This window comes from Dermochelys coriacea, chromosome 22 (genome assembly GCF_009764565.3).
Source record: "Dermochelys coriacea isolate rDerCor1 chromosome 22, rDerCor1.pri.v4, whole genome shotgun sequence".
Lineage (NCBI taxonomy): Eukaryota > Metazoa > Chordata > Testudines > Dermochelyidae > Dermochelys > Dermochelys coriacea.
In genome coordinates, this window is record NC_050089.1 from 7,886,121 (window position 1) to 7,898,962 (window position 12,842).

The window sequence follows — 12,842 nt, forward strand, 5'->3', positions numbered from 1 at the left end:
GAAAAAGGAAGGGACTGATTCACTCCACTCCTCCGTACTAAATCGGGAGATGTGAAAATGTATTTGGGAAGGAAATGGAAGGCTCTTCAGAGTTCTTGCTACAGAGTGGAAAGAAATCCCTTGGCAATAATTTGCTTAACCATTTTTGATTGAAAGTGGTTTTCCCTCCCACGTTTCAGTTTGAATTCAAGGCACTTTCAATATGATTCACCAATTTACCAGATGAAGCCAGTGTGCTGTTTGAGAGTCTGTGTTTAGAAAGGGACTGGTTTTGCTCAGGCTACGTATGAGCCAGAACCTTTAGAGTCAGGTTGGAATCTGAAGCACCCCCAAAGTCCAGGGAGTGTCCTGCAATCACTGTAAAGGCCATGAGCTTATAATAGCGATAAGCAAGATTTGCAAAGTGTTGGTTTCATATCCATTGGCTAGAGCAGGGGTTTCTCAAACTTCATTGCACCCTGAACCCCTTCTGATAACAAAAATTACTGCATGACCCCAGGAAGGGGGGATCAAAGACTGAGACCACCCAGGTTGGGCAGGGGAGGGCAAAGCCAAAGCCTGAGGGCTTCAGTCCTGGGCTGGGGGCTTGTAATGTGAGCCCCGGCTACCCAGGGCTGAAGCCGAAGCCTGATCCTGCTACCTTGCGTTCAGCTTCAGCCCTGAGCCCCAGCAAGTCTAATGCCAGACTTGGCGATCCCATTAAAGAGGTCCCGACTCACAGTTTGAGAACCACTGGGCTAGAGGGGCCTCCATTTGATGTTAGTTTGACTCCCAACAGAGCCCTGAGTCATGACGTTGGATGTGGGTCCATACTTTCCCATAGTTTGGGAGGATCAGACTCATGCTGTGATTCACACCAATCTCTAGCTAGCACCAGAAAGTTGGAGTTTAAAGAGATGAATGAGATGTTGTTGTACATTCCCTTAACCCTCTTGTGCCCCCCTGAAATTCAGAATGGATTGTAATGCAGGGTACTTTCTTTTGGCCAGCTGATCTCACTCAAAAACCTACAGCTAGAACAGGGGTGGGCAAAACTATGGCTCACAGGCTGGATCCAGCCTGTCAGGGCTTTGGGTCCGGCCCGTGGGATTGCCACCCCAGTAGCGCCACGGGCCCTGCACCACTCCCAGAAAGCGGATGGCATCACATTCCTGCGGGGCGGGGGCAGAGGGCTCCCTGCGCTGCCCTTGCCTGCAGGCACCGCCCCCCCACATTTCACATTGGCCAGGAAGGGGGAACTGTGGGCCAATGGGAGCTTTGTGGGAGGTACCCGCAGGCGAGGGCAAGGTGCGGAGCCCTCTGTCCTGCACCCCCACCCCTCTTCCCCAGAGGCTGTAGGGACGTGGGTGCCAGAGTGGCACAGGGCCAGGGCAGCCAGGGAGCCAACCTTAGCCCCACTGCGCGCCATTGCCACCCCGGAGTCACTCCAGGTAAGCGGCCCCAGTCAGGAGCCCTCACCCCTCCTGCATCCCAACTCCCTGCCCTAAGCCCCTTCCTGCACCCCAACCTGTTGCCCTGAGCCCCTTCCTGCACACCACGCTCCCTCCTGTACCCCAACCCCTGCCCCAGCCCTACATTCATGGCCCTGCATGCAATTTCCCCACCCAGATGTGGCCCTTGGGCCAAAAAGTCTGCCCTCCCCTGAGCTAGAACCTACTGCCTTACTTTCCTGAAAAAAGGTGATGACAATAACTTTCCCAGAGCATGATACGTGTGTCTCATTCCAGCCATGCCTGAGGCACAGCTCACTACAGTTGTCTTTGGCTTTTAAATGGTAAAGGAAAAAAATCACCGTTTTCTCTCCCCCTCCCACCACCCGGGACTCTTCAGAGTCTGAATGTATTTAGTGCGACGCTGTTGCCCTTGTCTCATCTCCCTTATCCTGAGGGGTTTGAAAGGTACAAACACAACCAAGACACAGAAAACAAACAACCCGAACAGCCCATTATGCTCTTAACTTTTCTTTGTGTGGAGGGAAAACTCAAGCTAGTGGGTTAACTCAAGCTTTTGGGTTTTATTCAAATCATTTTCTTTCGTTCCACAAACAGCTGGACTTGAGTGGAGACACAATATGAATTGATATTTCAACCTGATTTTTTTCCCCCCTTGCAGCAGTGTTACGAATGCCACAAGACCCGCACTGTGGAAGCTTCTGCTATTTTTCTTCCTTCCTCTCTGGTCAAGAATAATCTGCCTTGGCGGTGTTTCTTACTCCAGTTTACGCAGTAAGATGGATCAGACGCTGCTTTAGTATTACTTTGGGGGGGGGATATTCCTTTTGGGTCAAGAGATGGGGGGTTCTGTTTTGTTTTTCTCTCCTGCTGCAGCTTCTAGCTGCACTTGCTGTTTTTCAGATTACAGATTAATACTGCCGCCTGTTCCACTTGATCTTACTCACAGTTTGCAGCCGTCTTCATTCTGCTGCATCTTGTTTATTTTTACCCAATCTCATGTTCTCCCCTGCTCCTTTATCTTGGCTGCTGAAATCTGATTAGCTGTGGCTCAGTAACCTCCTCTATTGTTCCTGTCTATCTCGTGCCTTTATTCACAACTTTCTAGACTCTCGGTTTTCTGCAAAGGTTTACGAGATGGGATTTTTTTTTTTAATGTCGCTTTGTAGCAGCTGGTTTTGTAAACCTAGGCCTCTATTGATCGCGTGTCTCATTTTCCACCTGTGCTAAGGTGGGTGGGGAGTGCTAGCCAATAAGAACGTTTTCATTTCCCTCACTCTGGTGTAACTGGCCCTATAACTTTATGAACTGCAAAGGAGCTCAACGCTGAGGGGGGAAATGCAAAGAGGATCTATCCCTTCTTTCTATGCAAGTTCTAGAGAGGGGGAGTCTGTGGTCCAGGCTGCTCCAGAGTTTGGGGCAGCTCTTCTAGGCAATGTGAGGGTAGTCCTGGGGGGCAAGCGCAGTTCATGCCTGCCCCGGAATCCTGCAGGATCTGTCGGGTGCCAGAGGCAAGAGGGGAGGGTAGGAGGACCTAGGCCCTCCCCATGGCCCTTCCTCCCTTCCCTTCAGTTTGGGGCATGGCCCAATCCAGTCTTCTGATTGCACAGGTTCAGAGCCCCAGTGGGCTCAGGGAGAGATTCCCAGCTCGCTCCCAGAGTCCAGTTGTTCCCCCAGTCATGGAGAAGGGGAGGGGACGAGCACGAGGGGTCAGGGCTCCCAGTCTCCCAGCTGAGTCTTCCTCCTAACAGACTGCTTTGTCTCAGCAGCTACTGCGTTATCTGCCCTCCTGCAGCCACTCTCTTCTTCCCCCTGGCCGATTGCCAGACTCCCTTTGGGAGCAGGCTGCCCTAGGGGGAAGATGCCTGGCAGCTGCTGAGGTGTGGGGCCATCTTGCCCCAATACTGGGCCACCACACCCTTCTAACCTGAGTGTTGGGGGGTGGAAGATAAGGAATGGCTTTCCCCCTTTGCTGCTCCAGAATGTGAGTTCTGGCCCCCAGCCTTCAGTAAAGGAAAATCAGCGAATGCCTTGTTCTTTCCACAGTTCATCTCAAAGCGTCTTCCTCGTCCACTCCCATCGTACAACGCTTCTGCCATCAAAGTCCTGAAGCCAGCAGAGCCTGCTTTGCACCCTGGTGGTGGAGAAGAGGCAAGTAGGGTTCCAGGTAGCAAAACTGCGCGAGGGAAGAGACGTTTGCAGTGCTTCATGCTGCTGAGGCCCTGCCGGAGGTGATGGGCCCAGCTGCCTTCTATGATAAAATTGGTTGATTTCTAATATGTATTAAAAGTTGCCTTGCTCCAGACTAAGATCACAATGTGAGACTTTATCTTCCTGAAGCCACTATTCCAGCATATCCTACTACACTGCCTGGCGCTGTCCAGTTTCAAAACCACAAAGTGTCGGGGCTTGTTCCTAGACTATGCGCAAAGAGGCGCGATCCTGCACTGTATGCAAACGGTAGAGGCTACTGGTCATGAAAGGCCAGCATTGACCACAGCTCAGCGCAGCCTCTAAACATCCTCGAACCAGAACCCTGACACGCCCCTGACGCCCCCGCGATAAAGGCATCCTCGAACAACAAGCCAGAAAGGCCCCTGCCACGCCCCCCAGGCTAAAGGCATCGTCGAACCACAACTCTGACACGCCTCCCCAGCCTAAAGGCATCAAGCCTCACATGCCCTCAGGCTAAAGGCATCAGGCTAAAGTTGCTTAGTTGACTGGCATGCCCCCCGCCATGCCCCTGTCACACACCCCCGCTAAAGGACTCCTCGAACCTCAACATGCCCTCTGACATGCCCCCTGCCACACCCCAGGCAAAAGGCCCTCGAACCATGACGCCCCCGCCACACCCCCCAGAAGTTAGTTACTTCGTGGGCTGACAGCCCCCGCCACGCCCTTTTCACACCCCCTGCCTAAAGGCATCTCGACCATGACACCACCCTCTCACACCCCCAGGCTAAGGGAATCCTACAACATCGACATGCTCTGACACGCCCCCCGCCACACCACTCTCACGCCACCAGCCTAAGACATCCTCAAAACATGATGCCCCTGACACGCCCCCGCCACACCCCCAGAATTTAGATGCTTCATGGGCAATCCACCCTGACAATTCTCGCCACGCTGCTCTCAAGCCAACCCAGGTTACAGGCATCCTCGCACCATGACACACTCCGAGAAGTTAGCTGCTCCGTGGACACACACGCCCCTTTCATGCCCCCAGGCTAAAGGCATCCTCGAAACACGACACGCCCCCCACCCCACCCCCCAGAGGGTAGATGCTTTGTGGGCAGACACACCCCGACACGACCCTCTCACGCCCCCAGGCTAGAGGCATCCTCGAACCATGACGTCCCCAACACGCCCTGCCACACCCCCAGAAGTTAGCTGTTCCGTGGACAGACACACTCTCGCCACACCCCTCTCACGCCCCCCAGGGTAAAGTCACCCTTGAACCATGACATGGCCCCAACACACCCTGCCACACGCCCAGAAGTTAGATACTTTGTGGGCAGACACACCCCTGACACGCCCCTCTCACACCCCCCAGGCTAAAGGCATCATCAAACCACAACCCTGACACGCCCCCGCCACACCCCCAGAAGTAAACTGCTTTGTGGGCTGACACAGCCCCACCACGCCCTCTCACGCCCCCAGGCTAGAGGCATTCTCGAACCATGACACGCCCCCGCCACACCCCCAGAAGTTAGTTGCTTCGTGGGCTGACACACCCCCCCCACGCCCGACTCACGCCGCCAGGCTAGAGGCATCCTTGAACCATGACACGCCCCGACACAACCCCCGACACACCCCCAGAAGTCAGATGCTTCGAGCGCAGACACACCCCTGACACGCCCCTCTCACGCCCCCAAGCTAGAGGTATCCTCGAAACATGACACGCCCCTGCCACGCCCCTCCTCATGCCCCAGGCGAAAGGCTCCTCGAACCATGACACGCCCCCGCCACACCCCTAGAAGTCAGATGCGTCAAGGGAAGACACACACCTGACACGCCCCCGCCACACCCCTCTCCCGCCCCCAGGCGAGAGGCATCCTTGAACCATGACACGCCCCCGACACGCCCCGGCCCACCCCCAGAAGTTAGTTGAGTCATGGGTTAACACGCCCCCGGCCACACCCTTTCACGCCCCCAGGCTAAAGGCAACCTCGAACCATGACACGCTTCTGAGACGCCCCCAGAATTTAGTTCCTTCTTGGACTGACACGTCCCTCTCACGCCCCCGCAGCCTAGAGGTGTCCTCGAACCATGACACGCCCCCGACACGCCCCTGCCACACCCCCAGAAGTTAGTTGCGTCGAGGCTAACACGCCCCCGCCACGCCCCTTTCACGCCCCAGGCTAAAAGCAACCTCGAACCATGACACACCTCAGACACCCCCTCGTCACACCCCCAGAGGTTAGGTGCTTCGTGCGCAGACGCACCCCCGACACGCCCCCGCCACACCCTCAGAAGTTAGATGTTTCTTGGGCTGACACGCCCCTCCACGCCCCCAGGCTAGAGGCATCCTCGAACCATGACACGCCCCCGCCACGCCCCCGCCACACCCCAGAAGTTAGATACTTTGTGGGCAGACACGCCCCCCGCCACACCCCTCTCTCACCCCCAGGCTAGAGGTGTCCTCGAACCATGACACGCCCCCGACACGCCCCTGCCACACCCCCAGAAGTTAGTTGCGTCGAGGGCTTAACACGCCCCCGCCACGCCCCTTTCACGCCCCCAGGCTAAAAGCAACCTCGAACCATGACACACCTCAGACACCCCCTCGTCACACCCCCAGAGGTTAGGTACTTCGTGCGCAGACGCACCCCCGACACGCCCCCGCCACACACCCTCAGAAGTTAGATGTTTCTTGGGCTGACACGCCCCCTCACGCCCCCAGGCTAGAGGCATCCTCGAACCATGACACGCCCCCGCCATGCCCCCGCCACATCCCCAGAAGTTAGATACTTTGTGGCAGACACGCCCCCCCGCCACACCCCTCTCTCACCCCCAGGCTAGAGGCATTCTCGAACCAGACACAGCCCCCGCCACACCCCAGAAGTTAGTAGCTTCGTGGGTTGACATACCCCCACCACGCCCCTCTCACGCCCCCAGGATAGAGGCATCCTTGAACCATGACACGCCCCCGACACACCCCGCACACCCCAGAAGTCAGATGCTTCGAGAGCAGACCGAGCCCTGACACGCCCCTCTCACGCCCCTGGCTAGAGGTATCCTCGAAACAGGACACGCCCCTGCCACGCCCTCTCATGCCCCAGGCGAAAGGCGTCCTCGAACCATGACACACCCCCGCCACACCCGCAGAAGTCAGATGCGTCAAGGGCAGACACACACCTGACCGCCCCCCGCCACCCCCTCTCCCGCCCCCAGGCTAGAGGCATCCTTGAACCATGACACGCCCCCGACACGCCCCTGCCACAACCCCAGAAGTTAGTTGCGTCGAGGGCTAACACGCCCCCGCCACGCCCCTTTCACGCCCCCAGGCTAAAAGCAACCTCGAACCATGACACACCTCAGACACCCCCTCGTCACACCCCCAGAGGTTAGTTCTTCGTGGGCAGACACACCCCGACACGCCCCCCGCCACACCCTCAGAAGTTAGATGTTTCTTGGGCTGACACGCCCCTCTCACGCCCCCAGGCTAGAGGCATCCTCGAACCATGACACGCCCCCGCCACGCCCCCGCCACACCCCCAGAAGGTAGATACTTTGTGGGCAGACACGCCCCCCCGCCACACCCCTCTCTCACCCCAGGCTAGAGGCATTCTCGAACCATGACACGCCCCCGCCACACCCCAGAAGTTAGTAGCTTCGTGGGCTGACATACCCCACCACGCCCCTCTCACGCCCCCAGGATAGAGGCATCCTTGAACCATGACACGCCCCCCGACACACCCCCCGACACACCCCCAGAAGTCAGATGCTTCGAGAGCAGACACAGCCCTGACACGCCCCCTCTCACGCCCCCAGGCTAGAGGCATCCTCGAACCATGACACGCCCCCGCCACGCCCCCGCCACACCCCCAGAAGTTAGCTGCTCCATGGACAGACACGCGCTCGCCACGCCCCACTCACGTCAGGGTTAAGTCATCCTTGAACCATGACATGCCCTCAACACACCCCCGCAACACCCCCAGAAGTTAGATTCTTTGTGGGCAGACACGCCCCCCGCCACACCCCTCTCTCAGCCCCAGGCTAGAGGCATTCTCGAACCATGACACGCCCCCGCCACACCCCTCTCACGCCCCCAGGCTAGAGGCATCCTCGAACCATGACACGTCCCCGACACGCCGCTGCCACAACCCCCAGATGTTAGTTGCTTCGTGGGCTAACGCCCCCGCCACGCCCCTCTCACGCCCCCAGGATAAAGACAACCTCGAACCACTTACACGCCTCCGACACGCCCCCGCCACAACGCCGAGAGGATAGCTGCTTCGTGGGCAGACACACCCCTGACACGCCCCCGCCACGCCCCTCTCATGCCCCCCAGGCTAAAAGCATATCAAACCACAACCCTGACATGCCCCCCCATACGCCCCCCCAAAACACCCCCAGAAGTTAGCTGCACCGTGACTGACACGCCCCCGCCATGCCCCTCTCACGCCCCAGGCTAAAGTCATCCTCGAACCATGACACGCCCCCGCCACACCCTCAGAAGTTAGTTGCTTCGTGGGCTGACATGCCCCCCACCACGCCCCTCTCACGCCCCCAGGTTAGAGGCATCCTTGAACCATGACACGCCCCCGACACACCCTTGCCACACCCCCAGAGGTCAGATGCTTCGAGCGCAGACACCCCCCTGACACGCCCATCTCCGCCCCAAGCTAGAGGTATCCTCGAACATGACACGCCCCTGCCACGCCCCTCTCATGCCCCAGGCGAAAGGCATTCCTCGAACCATGACACGCCCCCGCCACACCCCTAGAAGTCAGATGCGTCAAGAGAAGAGACACACCTGACACCCCCCGCCACACCCCTCTCCCGCCCCCCAGGCTAGAGGCATCCTTGAACCATGACACGCCCCCGCCACACCCTCAGAGTTAGTTGAGTCATGGGCCTAACATGCCCCCGGCCACGCCCCTTTCACGCCCGCAGGCTAAGGCAACCTCGAACCATGACACGCCTCTGACATGCCCCCAGAATTTAGTTGCTTCTTGGACTGACACGTCCCTCTCACGCCTCCAGCCTAGAGGTGTCCTCGAACCATGACACGCCCCCGACACGCCCCTGCCACACCCCCAGAAGTTAGTTGCGTCGAGGGCTAACACGCCCCCGCCACGCCCCGTTCACGCCCCCAGGCTAAAAGCAACCTCGAACCATGACACACCTCAGACACCCCCTTGTCACACCCCCAGAAGTGAGTTGCTTCTTGGGCTGACACGCCCCTCTCACGCCCCCAGGCTAGAGACCTCCTCGAACCATGACACGCCCCTCCACGCCCCCGCCACACCCCCAGAAGTTAGCTGCTCCGTGGACAGACACTCTCTCGCCACGCCCCACTCACGCCAGGGTTAAGTCATCCTTGAACCATGACATGCCCCCAACAAACCCCCGCAACACCCCCAGAAGTTAGATTCTTTGTGGGCAGACACGCCCCCCGCCACACCCCTCTCTCACCCCCAGGCTAGAGGCATTCTCGAACCATGACACGCCCCCCGCCACACCCCTCTCATGCCCCCAGCCTAGAGGTGTCCTCGAACCATGACACGCCCCCGACACGCCCCTGCCACACCCCCAGAAGTTAGTTGCGTCGAGGGCTAACACGCCCCCGCCAAGCCCCTTTCACACCCCCAGGCTAAAAGCAACCTCGAACCATGACACACGTCAGACACCCCCTCGTCACACCCCCAGAGGTTAGCTGCTTCGTGGGCAGACGCACCCCCCCCCACGCCCCCGCCACACCCTCAGAAGTTAGATGTTTCTTGGGCTGACACGCCCCTCTCACGCCCCCAGGCTAGAGGCATCCTCGAACCATGACACGCCCCCGCCACGCCCCCGCCACACCCCCAGAAGTTAGATACTTTGTGGGCAGACACGCCCCCCGCCACACCCCTCTCTCACCCCCAGGCTAGAGGCATTCTCGAACCATGACACGCCCCCGCCACACACCCAGAAGTTAGTAGCTTCGTGGGCTGACATACCCCCACCACGCCCCTCTCACGCCCCCAGGATAGAGGCATCCTTGAACCATGACACGCCCCCGACACACCCCCGCCACACCCCCAGAAGTCAGATGCTTCGAGAGCAGACACAGCCCTGACACGCCCCTCTCACGCCCCCAGGCTAGAGGCATCCTCGAACCATGACACGCCCCCGCCACGCCCCCGCCAACACCCCCAGAAGTTAGCTGCTCCATGGACAGACACGCTCTTCGCCACGCCCCACTCACGTCAGGGTTAAGTCATCCTGAACCATGACATGCCCTCAACACACCCCCGCAACACCCCCCGAAGTTAGATTCTTTGTGGGCAGACACGCCCCCCGCCACACCCCTCTCTCAGCCCCAGGCTAGAGGCATTCTCGAACCATGACACGCCCCCGCCACACCCCTCTCACGCCCCCAGGCTAGAGGCATCCTCGAACCATGACACGTCCCCGACACGCCGCTGCCACACCCCCAGATGTTAGTTGCTTCGTGGGCTAACGCCCCCGCCACGCCCCTCTCACGCCCCCAGGATAAAGACAACCTCGAACCATGACACGCCTCCGACACGCCCCCGCCACACGCCGAGAGGATAGCTGCTTCGTGGGCAGACACACCCCTGACACGCCCCCGCCACGCCCCTCTCATGCCCCCCAGGCTAAAAGCATTATCAAACCACAACCCTGACATGCCCCCCCATACGCCCCCCCCAAACACCCCCAGAAGTTAGCTGCACCGTGACTGACACGCCCCCGCCATGCCCCTCTCACGCCCCCAGGCTAAAGTCATCCTCGAACCATGACACGCCCCCGCCACACCCTCAGAAGTTAGTTGCTTCGTGGGCTGACATGCCCCCACCACGCCCCTCTCACGCCCCCAGGTTAGAGGCATCCTTGAACCATGACACGCCCCCGACACACCCTTGCCACACCCCCAGAGGTCAGATGCTTCGAGCGCAGACACACCCCTGACACGCCCCTCTCACGCCCCCAAGCTAGAGGTATCCTCGAAACATGACACGCCCCTGCCACGCCCCTCTCATGCCCCAGGCGAAAGGCATCCTCGAACCATGACACGCCCCCGCCACACCCCTAGAAGTCAGATGCGTCAAGAGAAGAGACACACCTGACACGCCCCCGCCACACCCCTCTCCCGCCCCCAGGCTAGAGGCATCCTTGAACCATGACACGCCCCCGCCACACCCTCAGAAGTTAGTTGAGTCATGGGCTAACATGCCCCCGGCCACGCCCCTTTCACGCCCGCAGGCTAAAGGCAACCTCGAACCATGACACGCCTCTGACATGCCCCCAGAATTTAGTTGCTTCTTGGACTGACACGTCCCTCTCACGCCTCCAGCCTAGAGGTGTCCTCGAACCATGACACGCCCCCGACACGCCCCTGCCACACCCCCAGAAGTTAGTTGCGTCGAGGGCTAACACGCCCCCGCCACGCCCCTTTCACGCCCCCAGGCTAAAAGCAACCTCGAACCATGACACACCTCAGACACCCCCTTGTCACACCCCCAGAAGTGAGTTGCTTCTTGGGCTGACACGCCCCTCTCACGCCCCCAGGCTAGAGACATCCTCGAACCATGACACGCCCCTCCACGCCCCCGCCACACCCCCAGAAGTTAGCTGCTCCGTGGACAGACACTCTCTCGCCACGCCCCACTCACGCCAGGGTTAAGTCATCCTTGAACCATGACATGCCCCCAACACACCCCCGCAACACCCCCAGAAGTTAGATTCTTTGTGGGCAGACACGCCCCCCGCCACACCCCTCTCTCACCCCCAGGCTAGAGGCATTCTCGAACCATGACACGCCCCCGCCACACCCCTCTCATGCCCCCAGCCTAGAGGTGTCCTCGAACCATGACACGCCCCGACACGCCCCTGCCACACCCCCAGAAGTTAGTTGCGTCGAGGGCTAACACGCCCCCGCCAAGCCCCTTTCACACCCCCAGGCTAAAAGCAACCTCGAACCATGACACACGTCAGACACCCCCTCGTCACACCCCCAGAGGTTAGCTGCTTCGTGGGCAGACGCACCCCCCGACACGCCCCCGCCACACCCTCAGAAGTTAGATGTTTCTTGGGCTGACACGCCCCTCTCACGGCCCCAGGCTAGAGGCATCCTCGAACCATGACACGCCCCCGCCACGCCCCCGCCACACCCCCAGAAGTTAGCTGCTCCATGGACAGACACGCTCTTGCCATGCCCCACTCACGCCCCCCAGGGTTAAGTCATCCTTGAACCATGACATGCCCCCAACACACCCCCGCCACACCCCCAGAAGTTAGATACTTTGTGGGCAGACACACCCCCCCGCCACACCCCTCTCTCACCCCCAGGGTAGAGGCATTCTCGAACCATGACACGCCCCCGCCACACCCCCAGAAGTTAGATACTTTGTGGGCAGACACGCCCCCCCCGCCACACCCCTCTCTCACCCCCAGGCTAGAGGCATCCTTGAACCATGACACGCCCCCGACACGCCCCTGCCGCACCCCAAGAAGTTAGTTGAGTCATGGGCTAACACGCCCCCGGCCACGCCCCTTTCACGCCCCCAGGCTAAAGGCAACCTCGAACCATGACACGCCTCTGACACGCCCCCAGAATTTAGTTGCTTCTTGGACTGACACGTCCCTCTCACGCCCGCAGCCTAGAGGTGTCCTCGAACCATGACACGCCCCCGACACACCCCTGCCACAACCCCAGAAGTTAGTGGCGTCGAGGGCTAACACGGCCCCGCCATGCCCCTTTCACGCCCCCAGGCTAAAAGCAACCTCGAACCATGACACACCTCAGACACCCCCTCGTCACACCCCCAGAGGTTAGCTGCTTCATGGGCAGACGCACCCCCGACACGCCCCCGCCACACCCTCAGAAGTTAGATGTTTCTTGGGCTGACACGCCCCTCTCACGGCCCCAGGCTAGAGGCATCCTCGAACCATGACACGCCCCCGCCACACCCCCAGAAGTTAGCTGCTCCGTGGACAGACACGCTCTCGCCACGCCCCTCTCACGCCCCCAGGCTAGAGGCATCCTTGAACCATGACACGCCCCCGACACGCCCCTGCCACACCCCCAGATGTTAGCTGCTCCGTGGACAGACACGCTCTCGCCACGCCCCTCTCACGCCCCCCCAGGGTTAAGTCATCCTTGAACCATGACATGCCCCCAACACACCCCCGCCACACCTCCAGAAGTTAGATACTTTGTGG

The 12,842-nt window shown here is 59.6% G+C and overlaps 1 protein-coding gene and 1 long non-coding RNA gene across 6 annotated transcripts in view; one reads left to right on the top strand and one right to left on the bottom strand.

The window, feature by feature from the left end:
- The window catches only part of LOC119846721, a 45,587-nt gene extending 41,814 nt beyond the window's left edge, over positions 1-3,773 (top strand). Inside the window, exons 2-3 of one of the 2 annotated variants that reach the window (XR_005289956.2) lie at positions 2,113-2,225; positions 3,498-3,773. This is a non-coding gene — a long non-coding RNA (uncharacterized LOC119846721). The remainder of the gene's footprint in view (positions 1-2,112; positions 2,226-3,497) is intronic. The other variant, XR_006276617.1, reaches the window with a different exon arrangement.
- LOC119846720 (opioid-binding protein/cell adhesion molecule homolog) overlaps positions 1-12,842 on the bottom strand; it is a 703,383-nt gene that overhangs the window by 13,255 nt on the left and 677,286 nt on the right. The window lies entirely within an intron of this gene.